This window comes from Ceratotherium simum, chromosome 20, assembly GCF_057802395.1.
Source record: "Ceratotherium simum simum isolate JZ-2026a chromosome 20, ASM5780239v1, whole genome shotgun sequence".
In the NCBI taxonomy this organism is placed as follows: domain Eukaryota; kingdom Metazoa; phylum Chordata; class Mammalia; order Perissodactyla; family Rhinocerotidae; genus Ceratotherium; species Ceratotherium simum.
This window is the reverse complement of record NC_141919.1, coordinates 16,761,140-16,777,301: the sequence shown is the minus strand read 5'-3', so window position 1 is coordinate 16,777,301 and position 16,162 is coordinate 16,761,140.

Genomic DNA, 16,162 nt, shown 5'->3' with positions numbered 1-16,162 from the left:
AATTCTATAAACAAGAGACCCCTCACAACACCAAGACAAGAACATAGTTTTGTTGTTTTAATCTGTAATATACTCCTATGAGAATTATCTTGATTGATACACATACTTCACTTTATAGAATTTATGGAGGATAAAGCAAGAGAAATTGAGAGAGGATTTGCAACACACTGGTGAAATTAATATTTTTCTTTTAATTTTTTTTCTTTATATCTTCATGGACTTAAAACCAAATGGCACCTTTATTACCTGACTTGGAGTCCTCTAATATCCACTACTAGTATAGCAAAATATCATTATAATATTAGTATTAAAGAATATTTCAGTATTCTAGGCTTTTGATGATAGAGTCCTCTTCACTGTACGTAGTAGTAAAAAGAGAAAACAATTTAGGCAGGTCATAAACTCATTCTCAGGATAAAATTAGAGGCAGCTTTATAATTTATACATCCAAAAATTTGAGGGTCTTAATATATTGTGGGAAAGATTATTATAGCTCACCACATATTCCATGTGCTCCTCTATGTTTCCCAGTTTCCCTTGCAGTTAAGTTGAGTCCATACACTAGATCTGACTAGAACATGTGTCACTTTGGGGCTAAGGCAGTTAAGAGTCAGTGTGTCTCCATCATCCCTATTTTCTACCATGGAGACCTTGGAGACCACCCACTCCTGATAGCAGAGCTGAAAGAGGGAGGAGGGCCTTTATTGTGTTAAGGCACTGAAATTTCAGAGTGTATCCATTACCACAGCACAATCTGTTCAATCATAATTAACACATGTATAGTATAAACCAAGGAAGATATGGGGAATAAAAAGATATATAAGACCAAGAGGAGAAAATGAAGGGATGAGTATACAAGCTGTGGTCTGGGGAACTGGGGACAAAATCAGAAAAGTCAAAATCTATCACCAAGTCCATGATGTAAGAATGATGTTCACATCATGGTGGAGGTCAGGACCTAACTGGTGGAAAAAAGAAAGTGAAGAGTCAAACGATAAGTAGAAGATTCAAAGAATTTTATGGGAATTGCCTGCAATGAGGGCATTTTGCATTGGTACCAGCTTTAGGATTACAAGAATGGGTTGGCCTCCTTTTAAGACACAAGATTAAAAATAATTCAGTCATGAGCTAAAGAAGAGACACTAGGAGATTATTCTGTTATGGAAGTCAAAATCTTGTCCATATGTATAGGAAATGGATCATTGGGAGAAAACGATCACTGAGATGTAGAGCATCAATGAGACAGTATAGTGGAGTAAATCCAAGCATGGACTCTAGTGACATATTACCTAGGTTTGAATCCTAATTCCACTATTAACTCTCTGTGTGACCTTGGACCAGTTGTTTAATCTCTCTGAGCCTTACGTTCCTGACCTATAAAATGAGATTTCTAATATGACTGCATTACAATGCTGTTGTGAGGATGAAAAGAGTTAATTACGTAGAGCACTAGCACAGTGCCTAGCATATATCAAATGCTGTGCAAACATTCCCAGTTATTTCACTATCAATCTTGATATCAAAAATCACTTTTAATAAGTCATAAAATTCAGCAGAGTAAAAATACTGAACATCAAGTTTGATAACACTCTGTATAAGTATAGAATTAAAATTTAAGACAATTCACTGCAGTGAAGACCATGACTTAGTTTTTCAAGTTAAATGAAATACTTTCATAGGCGCTGAGGCCCAAAATATTTCACGTTCTTTATTCAGTTCTCAAATGACTGATTACTTACAGAAGTCTTTATTTTTTAAGTGGGAGAAAAAGAGAAATGTCTAATTCATTCTGATTTCATGGCTTAAATTTCCTGAGATCAAAATTTAAATCATTATGCTGTAGTGACAATTATTTGGAATGAAATATTACTCAGGATTGGAAGCTGTTATTCAACTTTAGCTCAGTAATGTTAAATGTTTTCATTCCAAATATGGAAAATATAAGACAGTGATAGATGATTATCCAATCTGATTTCCATCCCAAATTTGTAAAATAATTTGACAACAATGAGTCCAACAAGAATGAAGCATACATCAAAATAAGGAAGTCTGCAATATGTATTCCATTTTTCATGCATGTCAAACTATCCTTGACAGAAGAAATTTGAGTTTATATAGTTTTCCTTCTACCATGGTGATTATTCTATCTTGGCATTGTTTGTCTTAAAGATAATAACTGCTAGATATTTCAAAAAGCTAAGGGAGGAGGGGGGCACACAAGCATTCCCTCAATTATTATAGATTTTATCGCTATTTCCATTAATTAATAATGAGGATGTTTAGGCTCCTAGTTAACAATCACTAGAAACTGCTGTACCTTATTTAGAAGATACATCATTAAATTACAAATGGATGTAATGAATTCTAATGAATCCTTTCCTCCTATATTGAAGTTTAATCCCTATTCAAAGTGGATTAGTTAGTATTTAAATTTATCATAGGATCAAGAGTGATTAGTGGCCTATCATAAAAAAGAATCCCATGAAACTCATGGTTCTTTATCACATGCAAGACTGAGGGTAAGCCATTTGAAAAGTTCCAAGGATGGTGCATTATGCTGAAAATCTTGCAGATGATGCTCGTTCCTGAGGTGTTCTGCAGTAAAATGCAGCCCAGAAAGAACGAGGTCCACTTGTACGAAAAATTATTCTCTAAGGAATGAAGCAGCTGCATGCAAATGCCGCTAAATTCTTATTATCTGTGTTCTCATCGACTGCTCAGCTTTGGAATGTGTGACTCTTAAGTCTCCTTTGCCTGAAAGAATTTCTAAGGAGCTTTTGAAAACGTTAAAGCTCCTGAAAGACTTAACTAAATTTGGAGTTGGACTGAAATAAACATATCAGAGATGTGGTTTAGTAATTGAAATTGTCATTTGCCTGTAGTTCTGTTTATGTCCTCTCAGGATAGGTATAGGAGTAAATTAGATTTGAGGGTACATATTGCAAACTCAGAGATACCAGAATAATCAGAGTAATGATGACGTCCAAATGCCATACTTGCTTAGAACTACACTCTGCTTCTGGGAATGTAACTGATAAAAATATTGAGGTAGATCAGATCTGCTTTTCAATGTATCATAATAAAAAAGTCAAAGGACTCCTCCAAAACATTCCAGGCTTCCCTTAATAAACAGAATGGAAATATCTTCCCTTGAACTCACATAAACCCATCTCCATGGGTTTAGTTTCAATGAATTTACTAGTTTTTTAACCTAGATCCATTTTTTTCCTAGAAAAAGACAACATGTTGATAATGGTTAATTTTAGGAAGTATTATTGGTAGGATGGCATGGCAGAAGTTTTCTTTTTCAAATATCTTCCCCATTGTGTTTGCTTTAGATGCCTGTTCATTTGCCTTTTCAACTGGAGAAGCTCTACTCTTCGGGTTGCCAAAATATCCATCTTCCTCTTTGTAACTGAATCCCCTGATTTAAACAGAAAATTCTTCCTCTCTCCAGACAAATAGATCTTATATTTTCTTTTAGTGTACTTGTTAATCTTTTTCGTTTTTATATGTAACATGTAAAACATGTAAGTTTTTACATATTTTTAGTATGAGGATCTAAATCCATGCCTTCTTTTTTCCCAGTGTTTTTACTATTATTGTATCAGTTATTGTGGGAAAAATGAGGGACCTGGAATTTTTATTTTGCACACATAAGTTGTTTAATTATGATTACACATATAATGTAAAACCCACTCAGTGTATACATTTTTTCAACTTATTTTTTTGAGGTGTAATGGATATATCCTTGTTTAAGACATTCATGATTTGAGACTAAGCTTAACATCTCCTTATCCACACTCTCCGTGATTTTATAAACACCACTTATATCTTCTGTTAGCCTTTATTCTGCAATAGCTGGGTCACCCACATACAGCACAGGGTTTCTTAACAGTGGCACTATTGACATTTGGGACCAGATAATGCTACGTTGAAGAGGGCTCTCCTGTGCCTTGTAGGATATTTAGCAGCAATCCTGGCCTCCACCTACTAGATGCCAGTAGCACCTCCCAAGTTGTGATGATCAAAAATATCTTCAGACATTGGCAAATGTCACTTAGGGGGCAAAATTGCCCTCCAGTTGAGAATCACTGGTGTAGTAGTCTATGTAATTAGAAAATGGTATTATATGTATTATCAAGTGTAATCCAAACATCATTCGTTTAAAACAAGCAGTGCAAAGATTAGTATTCCATTTTGAAGATAGAAATATTAAGATTTAAGAGTTGCTTCTGAATTAAGTAATATTGTTTCACCCTCCGAGAAACTACAAGCAATTATATGATCACAACTCACTAAAGTTATAATAGAGCTGGGAATATTTTATGGAAAAAAACTTAAATCAATAATGTAAGGTTTCCACTTTCAATAATAGATAGAACAACTAGACAAAAGAGCAACAAGGAGAAAGAAGATTTGAAGAACACTGTAAACCAACTAAAGCTAACAGACATCTATGAAACACTCTACCCAATACAACCGAGTACGCATTTTTCTCAAGAGCATGTGGAACATTCTCCAAGATACTCTAGGCCATAAAACAAACATTAATGAATTCAAAAAGATAGAAAAAATACAAAGTATATTCTCTGACCACAATGGAATGAAGTTAAAAGCCAATAACTGGAAAACATTTGGAAAACTAACAAATATATGGGAAGTAAACAACACACATAAATAATCAATGGGTCAAAAAATAAAAAGTAAATCAGAAAATACTTTGAGATGAATGAAAATAAAAACACAACATATCAAAAATTGTGAGATGCAGCTAAAGCAGTGCTTAGAGGGAATTTATGGCTGTAAATGTCTATATTGTGAGAGAAGAAAGATCTCAAATCAGTAACCTAAACGTGGGGAAAAGAAAAGCAAACTAAACCTAAAACAAGAGAAGGAAGAATGTAATAAAGATTAAGATGGAAATTAATGAAATAGAGAAAAGATTTGAGAAAATCAATGAAGCCAAAAGCTGGTTCTTTGAAAAGATCAACAAAATCCACAAACTCTTAGTAAGATTGATGGGGGGTGGGGGGAGGGAGGGAAGGAGAGGGAGAGAGAGAACAGACTCAAATTCCTAGAATCAGAAATATAATGGCCGGCCCCGTGGCTTGGCGGTTAGGTGCGCGCACTCCGCTGGTGGTGGCCCAGGTTCGGATCCCGGGCGTGCACCAGTGCACCGCTTCTCCGGCCATGCTGAGGCCACGTCCGACATACAGCAACTAGAAGGATGTGCAGCTATGATATACAGCTATTTACTGAGGCTTTGGGGCAAAAAAATAATAATAAAAAAAAAGAAATATAAAAGGTAACATTACTACTGACCTTACAGAAAGGAAAGGATTATAAATGAATACTGTGAACAATTGCATGCCAAATAATTAGATAATTTAGATGAAATAGACAAACTCTTATAAAGACACAGACTACTAAAACTAACTCAAGAAAAAATAGACAATCTGAATGGATCTATAACAATAAAAGAGATTGAATTAGTAATTAAAAAACAACCCACAAAGAAAATTTCAGGCCCACATGGCTTCAGTGGTGAATTCAAAAAAAAAATCTAAAGAAGAATTAATACTAATTCTTCCCAAACTCTTACAAAAATTAGAAAAGGAGAGAACACTTCCCAACTTAATTTATAACCAAAGTTCACCTTGCCACGAGAACAAAAGCATTCCCTTCCAAATAAAGGGACATTAAACCCATAGCCATCATGTTGTCTAAAAGTAGGAACTCTAGAAAAAAAATTTTTTTTTGACTTTTGTTTTGTGAGGAAGATTAGCCCTGAGCTAACATCTGTTGCCAATCTTCCTCTTTTTGCTGAGGAAGATTGGCCCTGGGCTAACATCTGTGCCCATCTTCCTCTACTTTATATGGGATGCCACCACAGCATGGCTGGACAAGTGGTGTGTCTGTGCACGCCTGGGAATCCGAACCTGCGAACCCTGGGCGGCCGTAGAAGAGCGTGCATACTTAACCACTACGCTGCTGGGCTGGCCCCTGGAAAAATATTTAACATAAGCTGAACCTATGAGCAAAAATGAATTTCAGGCATCTTTCAGACCAGTTTACCTCCACTAAGATGAAGCAACAATATAGTCCTAGTGACAATAGTAGATACTTTTAGGAAAGTAGGAACCTACAAAAAATTGCATTGTTTAATCGGATTAACAAACTTGTCTCATTCTACATATTGTTAAGTTAGCTCCAACATGCTTTGAAAGAAACTTCAAGCACAAGGCATAAAAGCTCTTACAGCAGAAGCTCTAGGTGCCACACCCATATCATACCCCCTCGCCACTTCAGGGGATACCAGTCCAACTTCCCAACTCCAGTGCCTAAATTTATTTTCCAGAAGGGCTTTTCTGGTCACTGAAATCTTCTTTGCCACTTGCTCAGCAGGCCAGAGTGCTACTCACCTCCAGGAGCCCTCAAAGAATGACTGAGGTAGGTTGTGCTCCACAGATCCCAGCTTCCTCATCGTTGAGGTGGAGAACTCTGAAACGTGTCCTACAAAGGCTCACAGGGTTTCCCAGCAGGGTAGGCTTGAGTGGCGGGTGGTTAGTTCCAATTGCCCACAAGTTTGCTTCCTTGACCACAGACTCTCTGTGCTTCGTGTTCTTCCCCCTTTTACTCCTCCTCTCCTCTACCAGTATTTGCTGCACTTCCCAACTAAACTACTTGTACCTGGTCTGGTGGTCTGCTTTCAGAGGAACCCAAGCTAAGACAGTTACGCTTTATAAGACAACTTAAAAGACTGCTTAGCTAAAAACAAAACAAAGCAAACCAAAACAGTCTTCTAGGGTTAATAAAGTGCATTAAATCATGGAATCTCTTGGGGGAGTTTTGCCAATACAGTATTCTGAGAAGCACATGTGCAGTCCTGCTAAATCCTGCTAAAAAAGCAGCCCAGGAATGATCTAGAACACCACCTGAGGTCCCTGTCATATTGTAGAGCAGAATAAACTACAAGGAGCAAGTGAGAAACCAGAAAACTGAAGCTGTGCTATTGTTTCTTCCTGAGACCCATTCCTCTTCATTGAAATAGAAGAGCCAAAAGATCTCTAATGTTGAGGTTCTTAGTTAAGGTTCTACACTTGGGCTGCAGAAGCTGCACATACCTCTAGAACTGCATGCAAAAATTGTGTGCTGGTGAATGTGTGCATTTTTATGAGAGTAGCAGTCATAGTTTCTATGAGATATTCAAATTGTCCTATGAAGTGAAAAATGGTATGAATCCTTGATCCCATGAGCTAGGAATTGGAGGAGACACTTGTACCTTGGATGCAAATAGCATAAACATCTAATGTGTCTTTTTGTTGCTAGACTTGCGGAAATAAAATACTATTGTATGTTAATGACAGTCACAGGTATGGTCACCAGCATGGTGTACATAGGAGAATAGACACACAAATGCCATAAATACAAACGATAGACTAGAATGTCAATGTATATCATTAAGTCACCTTATGCAGAATTAGGGCTTCATCCCATGACCCCCTCTCAAATCACAGATTCATAAATTAAAAGAGTTGGAAAGGCCCTTTGTAACCATCCATTCCCCCACCCCATCCCTATCAATGGCACAAGACACCTCCAGCATCTAGACAGAGAGAGGCTCACACTCACTCCCATCCCTCTACTTACCCCCACCCCAAACTCTTCAAAGAACTAAGAAGTCATTGCCTTCTGTTTTTGTTTTGTTTGTTTGTTTGTTTAAAGATCCAATTAATAGAAATCTCTTTCTTATATTAAGCTAAAATATGTCATTCTTAATTTTTGCTCAGTGGTTCTGGTTCTGTTCTGCCCTCTACTCAAGACAGAGTTAAGCAGTGAATAATTTTAACTATATCATGGGCTGATGCAATTTATAATACCATGCTTGCTTATATTTTGGAATGCAACAGAGAGCTTTGAATACAGTTCAGGTCATCATCCTCATTTAAATTTCTGCAATGGCTCCTTCAAGATTGAAGCCCGCTTACTCAAAACAGGTATTCTGACTCTTAAATGTTACTATCTTGTTCTAAGATAAACGCCCCAATTTTCTCAACTGTTGTTCCTATGGCACAGTTTTCAGGACCATTATGCCCCTCTCCTTTAAATGCTTTCATTTATCATTCTTATGCAAGTTTGGACAGATAAGCCTGGAGTGTAATGGGACATTCATCATCATTGGTTTGGTCACTGTGCATCTAAATAATGTGGACAATTATTATCCAATTGCAAAGTGTGTTGCAAAGTGCTCTCGATAATGGAGGTTCTACCACCTAAACCAGGTTAGTTATAAATCCAATATAATCAACTAATATGTGTATTATCCTAAATAAAATTTTGAAAAACTTAGAGAGACACATAGAATATGTTTAAGGAAGTAAATTTGATTCATCAAGGAAGGTGAGGGGTCTGTTGTCTCATAAGAAACAAACTGACTCATACATTATCTGTCAACTAAATGCAACATGGAGCCAGATCACTTCAGGGTGCTAGACTTTGGTTTATTGCTATATCCTACTTATTAGGAGCCATTGCAGAAATTTAAATGGAGATGATAACCAGAACTACATTAGGAGCTCTCTATTGCATTCCAAAATATAAGCAAACATGGTATTGTAAATTGCATCAACCCATGATACAGTTAAAATTACTCACTGCTTAACTCTGTCTGCCAAAAAGAAAGTCATAGCAAAAAGTGAAGTACTGTGTCAAATTTTCATTAAGCTTTGAGTTGCCCTAATTAATACAAGAAACTGTATCTCTTCTCATTTGTCCAAATTCCTCCAAGGAGTTGGAGATGGTTCATTCATGGGAGGTAGAGCCATGGTAGGTGGCCTGGAGATAGACTAAATGTCAACATGCAGAGAAGTCAGAGGAAAACTGAGATCACAAAGGGAAGAGATATTTTTTTAAGAAAGAAATCATTATAGCGTACCAGGTCTCACAGACAATAGTCATACATTAACTGTACAAAGAATAAAGTCCAAATCAGGTAGATCCAGAACAAGGAAAAGTCAGAATACAGAGTGGGAATTGGGACTAAAAAGGCAGAGGAAGCTTTGGAGACTTGCTTCTCTGTATCTCTGGTTATGCAATCACGGGGTAGATTTAATAGCTGAAAAAATCTGTAGCATTATCTTTCTATATGCAACTTTATCTATACCCAATCTTCCCTATACCTCAATGATTCACACAAATGGATTATACTTGCAGGAGTTCTTAATCTAAGATAGAATTTAGGGAGTCCAGATATTTAGGTGGGGAAAAATTGCATCCTTATTTTTACTAAACTCTAAAAATTATCATTTCCTTCAATTATGCCTGTGAGAAGCAATAAAATCACAGTGGTATTGGGGGATTCATGGGCTTCACCAGGCTGCCACAGAAGTCTATCATACACCAAAAATTAAGCACACCAAGTATAGTAAATTTCAGTGGGAAACCATGGCCCCAGACCTTAGGTTGGACTCAAGTTTTAGAACAAATGTGCTATAGCATAGCTTTAATAAGAGGAACTACAGAAACACTGATTCTGCCCAGTATTCAGCAGTTATTTCTTCTGACTTTTTAACCATGTGATAGTCATATTCAAATTCTGTTTAAAATTTTTTAAAATATGCAAAATAATGTATATATATAGCCCTGGAACTTGCTGTAACTGGCCTCTAGGTACTCCACCCACTATAATCCAACTCTAAACTTTAATCTTTATGAGTCTCTTTACTTAATACCTCAGTAGCAATTCCTTTAGTAACAGGATAAGCATCATTTGTCTAACTTTCCAAAATGGTAGAGATATATTGTTAGAGATATATCATTGTTAGAGATATATCTCTGGTTCTTTGGAGAGTGTGAAGTCTGGGCCACCTCAGCTATGAGCTACCATCTATTCTATAGATCCATGAAGTGAGTCATGAAGATCCTCAAGCTCTTTTCAATACTCAGAAAGATCTAGTGTGTCTCTTCTATTTCCCCCTGAGAAGTTTGTAAAAATTAACTAAAGTGACAGGATCCTTTGCTTTTGGCTGAAATTACATCAACTCGGTGCGTTGATCTCCTGCATCAGATAATCCATTTAGCAGTTATAGTATGTCTGTGATTTTTTTTTTAAATGCATCAGTTAACGCTCAATACACGCAGCTTTTTGTGAAGGCCATGGAAGATTTTGGTGATGAAATGGTTGAAGGGCAGTAGCCTGTATGGCTTTTCAGGAGTTTCAAGTAACACTAACATGATTTCACCTTCAAATTCCAATATCTTAACTAAAATTTAGCCATAGTACAAAACTGTGGAAGGGGTAATACATTTTTTGAAAACACAAAATCTGAACCAAAAATTTGAGAGACCAGTTAGTGAGACAGGAGCAGGGTAGATCAAGGTTCTGAAGAATCCTAGGATCCTGTAGTGCCAGAAGAGAGGAAAGAGAGAAGATATATAGCAGAAATGTCGGGAGTGCGAAAGCCAACGTTGATCATGTTACAGTTCTGCAGAGGGCCGGTCTTGCAGGCGAGGGGTAAAGTAATCATCTCTCCCCTGGTTTGAGCAAGCAGGTTCCTTTAGAGATGTATCATGTTAGTTTGCATCAATTACTTCAGCCTGGTTACATAGTAACACATTGGCTCCACAGCTGGCTTTGCTGCTGCTGGAAGATGTTATGGATTATCCTGTCTTTTGAGCAGGTATTAATAGAGCTCTCCTCAGCAACCCACAAGTGATTAATGAGATGAGAAGATAAAATGCCCCACCTGCTGCAGCAGCCCTAAAAGCAGAATTAATGAGAGAGCGAGAGAGCAAGAGAGTAAGAGAGAGAGAGAGAGAAGACTCCTGAAGCTGCTTCCTTATACTATACAAGGCAGATCAGCTGCCTGTTTGGCTTGGCTTCTAATGATCCTGTTTGCAAATGAGTTAGTGCCTTCTGAATTAGTGCACTAGGAGCAGCCAATTTAAGAGAAATCATATATTTCTAAAATAATTACCATGTACACCAAGAAATGTTTACCTGACTATAAGACTGTAATCTTAGGGGGATAAAAACCTTCTCCTCATTACTCCATATTTAAGCAAAATAAATTCACTATAAAAATTAAAAAGAAAAATCCCAGCGGTGAGAGTGCTTTGAAGGGAGGGTCTCGATGCAGAGCATAGAGAAGCTATCCTGGGCGATGGGCATTCATACTTTGGTTTGTTGTAATTCCAGAGAATGAAGCCAATGAACACTACTAGACTGTATTTACTAGTCCTTTGTCCGTGGAGGAGTACAGCCCACACAAGAGGAATTCTTTTGCGACATGAATAAGAAGTCTTGGCGTGAGAAGGGCAATGCATGCGTTCTTGTGTGGCAAGGAGGCAGTGGGGGGAGTTTGCTTTCCCCACATTACTTCTAACTCATAGTGTCTCTCCCTCTCCAATATGCCAGTCCTATTCCAAGAAGGAACTGAAAGTTTGGTCCAATTATGACACCATAGGGCCTGTTTAATAGTGGGTAAGATCACGGCCATAAAACCTCTCTGCTTTTCCTCTCTCCTGTGCTGTGGGTAGTGTGCATTCATGTTGTGAGCATGGTGGCCAGCTGGGGTACTATGAAAGTAAGGATAAAAGAAGAGCCTAAGCCACATGCTCCAAGCCAGTTCTAACAATGAGATCTGCTTTGGAATAATAAATTTAAGAAATAGTCTAGATCATTGTTTTTTTTTTAAGTCAATCTGACATGTTCCATGTTTTATTGATTTGTTTACTCTATAACAATGCATTTCTGTCACTTCTGTTCACTGCAGTATCCCTACAACTACCTTAGAAATCTCACAGAAAAGGGGCAGAATGCCAAAAGAGGATTTAGATATATCTTGAGTTACCCGATTTTACTATCATTTTGAGATAACCAAAACCTAAGGTACACCATTAATACTTGTTTTCACTAAAAATGGGTAAGATGGAAAATCAGTGCTACATTATGATGTTCTAAGGTGAGAGGAAATCTTTAATATGAATTAAATGTAAACATTTTATATTTGGCTCAATTATATTTTGATCCAGTGAATAAAACCTTAATAATACCTAAGATGTTGTGTGGTAATCCAAGTTCAGATAGATGGAAAATAAATATCTCCAGGAAGCCGAGCACATTTTGGGAGAAGTTCTACAAAGAAGACCTTTCCTCTAGTTGATTCCTACAAATATTATAATATAGTCAGTTCATTTTCATGATTTTTAAGGGATATGTGAGATTTATGGAGATTAGAATATGTTTCCATTATAAAAGACAATATGGATGGATCTCCAGTTATATTTCATTTCTGAGGGAATTCTGTTCTTTACCAAAAATACATAGGAGAAAAAAATTCTTTTCTTTTATAAAAATACCACTTGTTTAAGTTTGTAAATTAAATTCCTTCAATTATAATCTAAAAATAAAATATTCAGCTTAGCATCAATCAGCAATTCTTTGTTGCTGTTTGTGTGTGCGTGTGTGTGTTGTGTTTTGAAATGCCTTGCCATTAGAGCTAGAAAATGATACTTCTAGTGATGTTTCTGTTTTTTTCTTAAATAAGACTGTTATAAACTAATTTTACAATAAAATGCTTTTATTTTGTTAGTTTCTCAAACGACGAGGAGTCAATATTGCCCCAATTTTGACAAAAAAAAAGCTAAAAATGTGGTCCAAGTTACTATTTGACCATCTTCTCATGGAATAGAAAAAAATTACTTTTTTTCTGAGTGTTTCTGAGATATGAAATTCCCTAGGTATTGTATATTTTTGTTATGAGATCAACCCAGAGTATTTCTTGGACCACATTCTTTGGCCCTCCATATATTTGCCATTACTCAATCTTACTTTAGCTTGATGTGGCCAAAATGTGATGAAGGACCATATAAGATTCAGCATACAAAACTTGCTACTGGGTATATTATAGAGAGGGTATTACAGAGATATTTCTCTTTATTACAGAGTGTCTACTTTGTATAAACATCCCTAGGAGACACTGCTCCAGGTTCCCATTACCAAAGAAAGCTCTACTTCTTTTGAGCAGCTGGCATTATTTACTCTTTAGAATTCTGTGTCTTTTAATACCAAAAACACCATTACTCTGAATGCTAAGAAACTCAGAGCCAAATTTTGGCTACATTAGTAAGGGCATTTGTGGTCTGCATTTAGTGTACTGATCCAATCTGTGTGTTCCACACAGTTCTGTGGAAAAAGAAGGGACTCAAAATTAGCAATTAAAATGAAAAATGCTATATTTGAAATAGTTGATAGTCTCCAAACATTCCTGGTTGGTTATAATTTAATAATTATGAAAGTTTCTCCAGGTGTCAATGATGAATCTCAATTAGGGAAACAGAAATAAATGAGAAAAAATTAATGAGACAGATAAACTGTACTCTAATAATTTGAAAACCAGGTCTCTTCCTCTGAATAGGTACTTTCTAGAGTTTTCAGGCTCACATTTTGCAAAGACTCTCTAGAGAAAATATGAAAGGTATGATGTAAAGAATAAGTGCAATAAATAATAGAGAGCTCAATGGGCCTCATTGCATTTATACCTTCAGGGCCATTTCTCTCCTTTTCTCTACTCGTTCTTTTTTCCTGCAAGACCACTGAGTTCTCCAAAATTTGGTCCTCTTTTCCTTTTTATAATTCAAACTACCACTCATTCTATCTCTTGCGGTGAAACAGTAGGAGAGATGGTAGGAGTGGTTCTCATCACTCATAAAACTGACTGCAAAGCATAAATCAGTCTGCCAAATTCTTCACCCTTTCCTCGCGGTCTCCAAAAGCAAGTATCCAAGTAAACCCCTTTGGTTTTAAAGGGATATAGTGTAGATATACAGACCCAGACAGGTGTACTCAAATTACAGTCATGGAGAGATTTGCATAATTTTTTTCTCATCTTTTATGTCCTATTTCTCTTTTTTTATGATACTGGGAAAACTACACCAATAAAAAAAAAAAAGGTCAAAATACTAAAAATTAAATCTTCTTAAATTGGTAGTTGACTCTTCCTACAAGCCCTTAACTGTAAGCAGCCAAAGCGTGCTGGGGAGAACTTACTCTCTATGGCTGCCTGTCAATGGCCTTTCTGCTCTTATTTCCATGGAAACTGAAGGCGTTTTGATAGAGTAAAGCAAGAGAAAGTTTTCATACAGTCCTTTCTCTTCTCGTGTCAACAGAAGAACAGCACCCGACCTCTGCCCAGCTCCTAGAATTGTCAGGCCAAGGAAAATAATATATTTTGTTACCTCTCAAGCATCCTTTTTTTCTATTCAATTTACACTCCATGAGAAAAGAGAAACAGACAATTCAAAATGGAATTTGTCTTGGTTTCTTCCCAATGCTTTCAGTAATATCAAAAGTTCTAGCCTGCTGTTACAAGACAAAGTGATGCAAAACCCAGAATTCTGTGCTTATAAATAAATTACATGCAAAAGCCAGGGCATTTTAAGAGAAACTTCTAATCCCAATAGACACTTGCCAACGGTTTCATAATGGTATATCCTGTGGAGCCTTGGCCTGCAATTAACTTCAGAGCTTCTTCATCGTTTGGCTGACAAAGAACTGCTTCTTTTATGAGGACAGGCTTGGTGTTGGTCTCAGATGGTTAATGTCCAAATTTTAGTTGAAAAATCTCACTTCCCTCTATTTAATTCTCCCAACCGAACAATTTTCTATCTAGACTTCTTGTTAGAGCTCAACAGATGAAACTCAAAACAATCACATTCCTGTACCAAGATCCTCCTAGAGTGCATGTAGGCATCAGTCTTCTTGCTTTCATTCTTTCAGCAAATGTTAAGTACCTAATAAGTGCCCAGCACTGGACTTACTACTACTAAATGGACTTGACAAATTTCTTGCCCTGTGGAGCTTACAACCTATAAAGAGATCCAGTCAATCAGTCATCAATCAATAAAACCAAAATTACGTAATCACAAAGTAAAATAGGTGCTCAGATGATAGTAAAATAAATGCTGTAAGAGGGTACTGGTAGGAGCAATGTGAGGCAATGAGGAAACATCTTTGACCAGTTATTAAGGACAAGAAAATGCCAGCATTTGAAGCGTTGAAGGAAAGGAGCTCCAGGAAGAGAAGACAGAAGGACAAAAGACTGTAAAGCAGAGAAGAGATGATGTATTTGAGGAACTAAAAGGAGTCTCAGGGTACTGGAAGGCATTACATGAAGAAAAAAGAAAGACTGGAGATGAAGTCAGAGAGATGGATCAAGGCTATGTCATGCACTGCCTTTTAGAGCACGGTAAGAAGATGGATTTTAGTCTAATTGGGAGATGATGGAAACTTGGACAAGTTGGGTAGCAGTGAAGATGGAGAGAAATAGAATCCTGTGGAATTCACAGGTCATACTGGTGACATGAATGAGGAAGATAAAAGAAGGAATAAGTAAGAATGATTCCTGGTTTTGCAAGTGGATAGGACCATTTTCTGAGATGGGGAAGGCTATGAAGAAATAGATTTAGAAGAGAAAGCCATGGGCTCAATTTTAGAAATGTTTAGTTTGAGATGCCTGAGAGACATTGAGGTGGAGTTGTGAAGAATTTAGCTATATATATAAGATTGGAGCTCAGAGGCATGCTCTTGGCTGAAGATAGGGATTTTAGAGTCATCAAGAGCCTTGGGAATTAATGAAATCTTTTAGGAGGAGAATATATATAGAGAGAAACATCTTCCTAAGATATGGGCCTGAAGATTGTCAACATATAGGGTCATCATAGCTATACTGAGAAACAAACAATAAAATATGAGTAAATTTAAAGATGGAGAAAGTAATCAACTATGCCAAGAGCAAGATGAGCATGCAAGTGCCTGTCCATTGAATTTTCTTGAAGAGGGTTCACTGTTATTTGACATGAGCAGTCTCAGTGGAGCGTTGATAACAGAAGCCAAACTGGGATACAGAGAAGAGTAAGTGGAAAATGAGGAAGCAGAGGCAATGCAATTAGACAACTTCTGAAATGTAACAGAAAAATAAAGTAGCTAAAAGGTAATGAAAGACAATGAACGACTGTTTTGCTTTGTTTTGTGATTTAAAATTCTAGATCAAGTTTATCTGATGACGGGAATAATGCAGAGGCAGAGATTGAAATTATGCTGTGAATACTTTTTTAGAGAGATCTTGAGAAACTCAAAGATATTAGGTTCCAGAAGCCA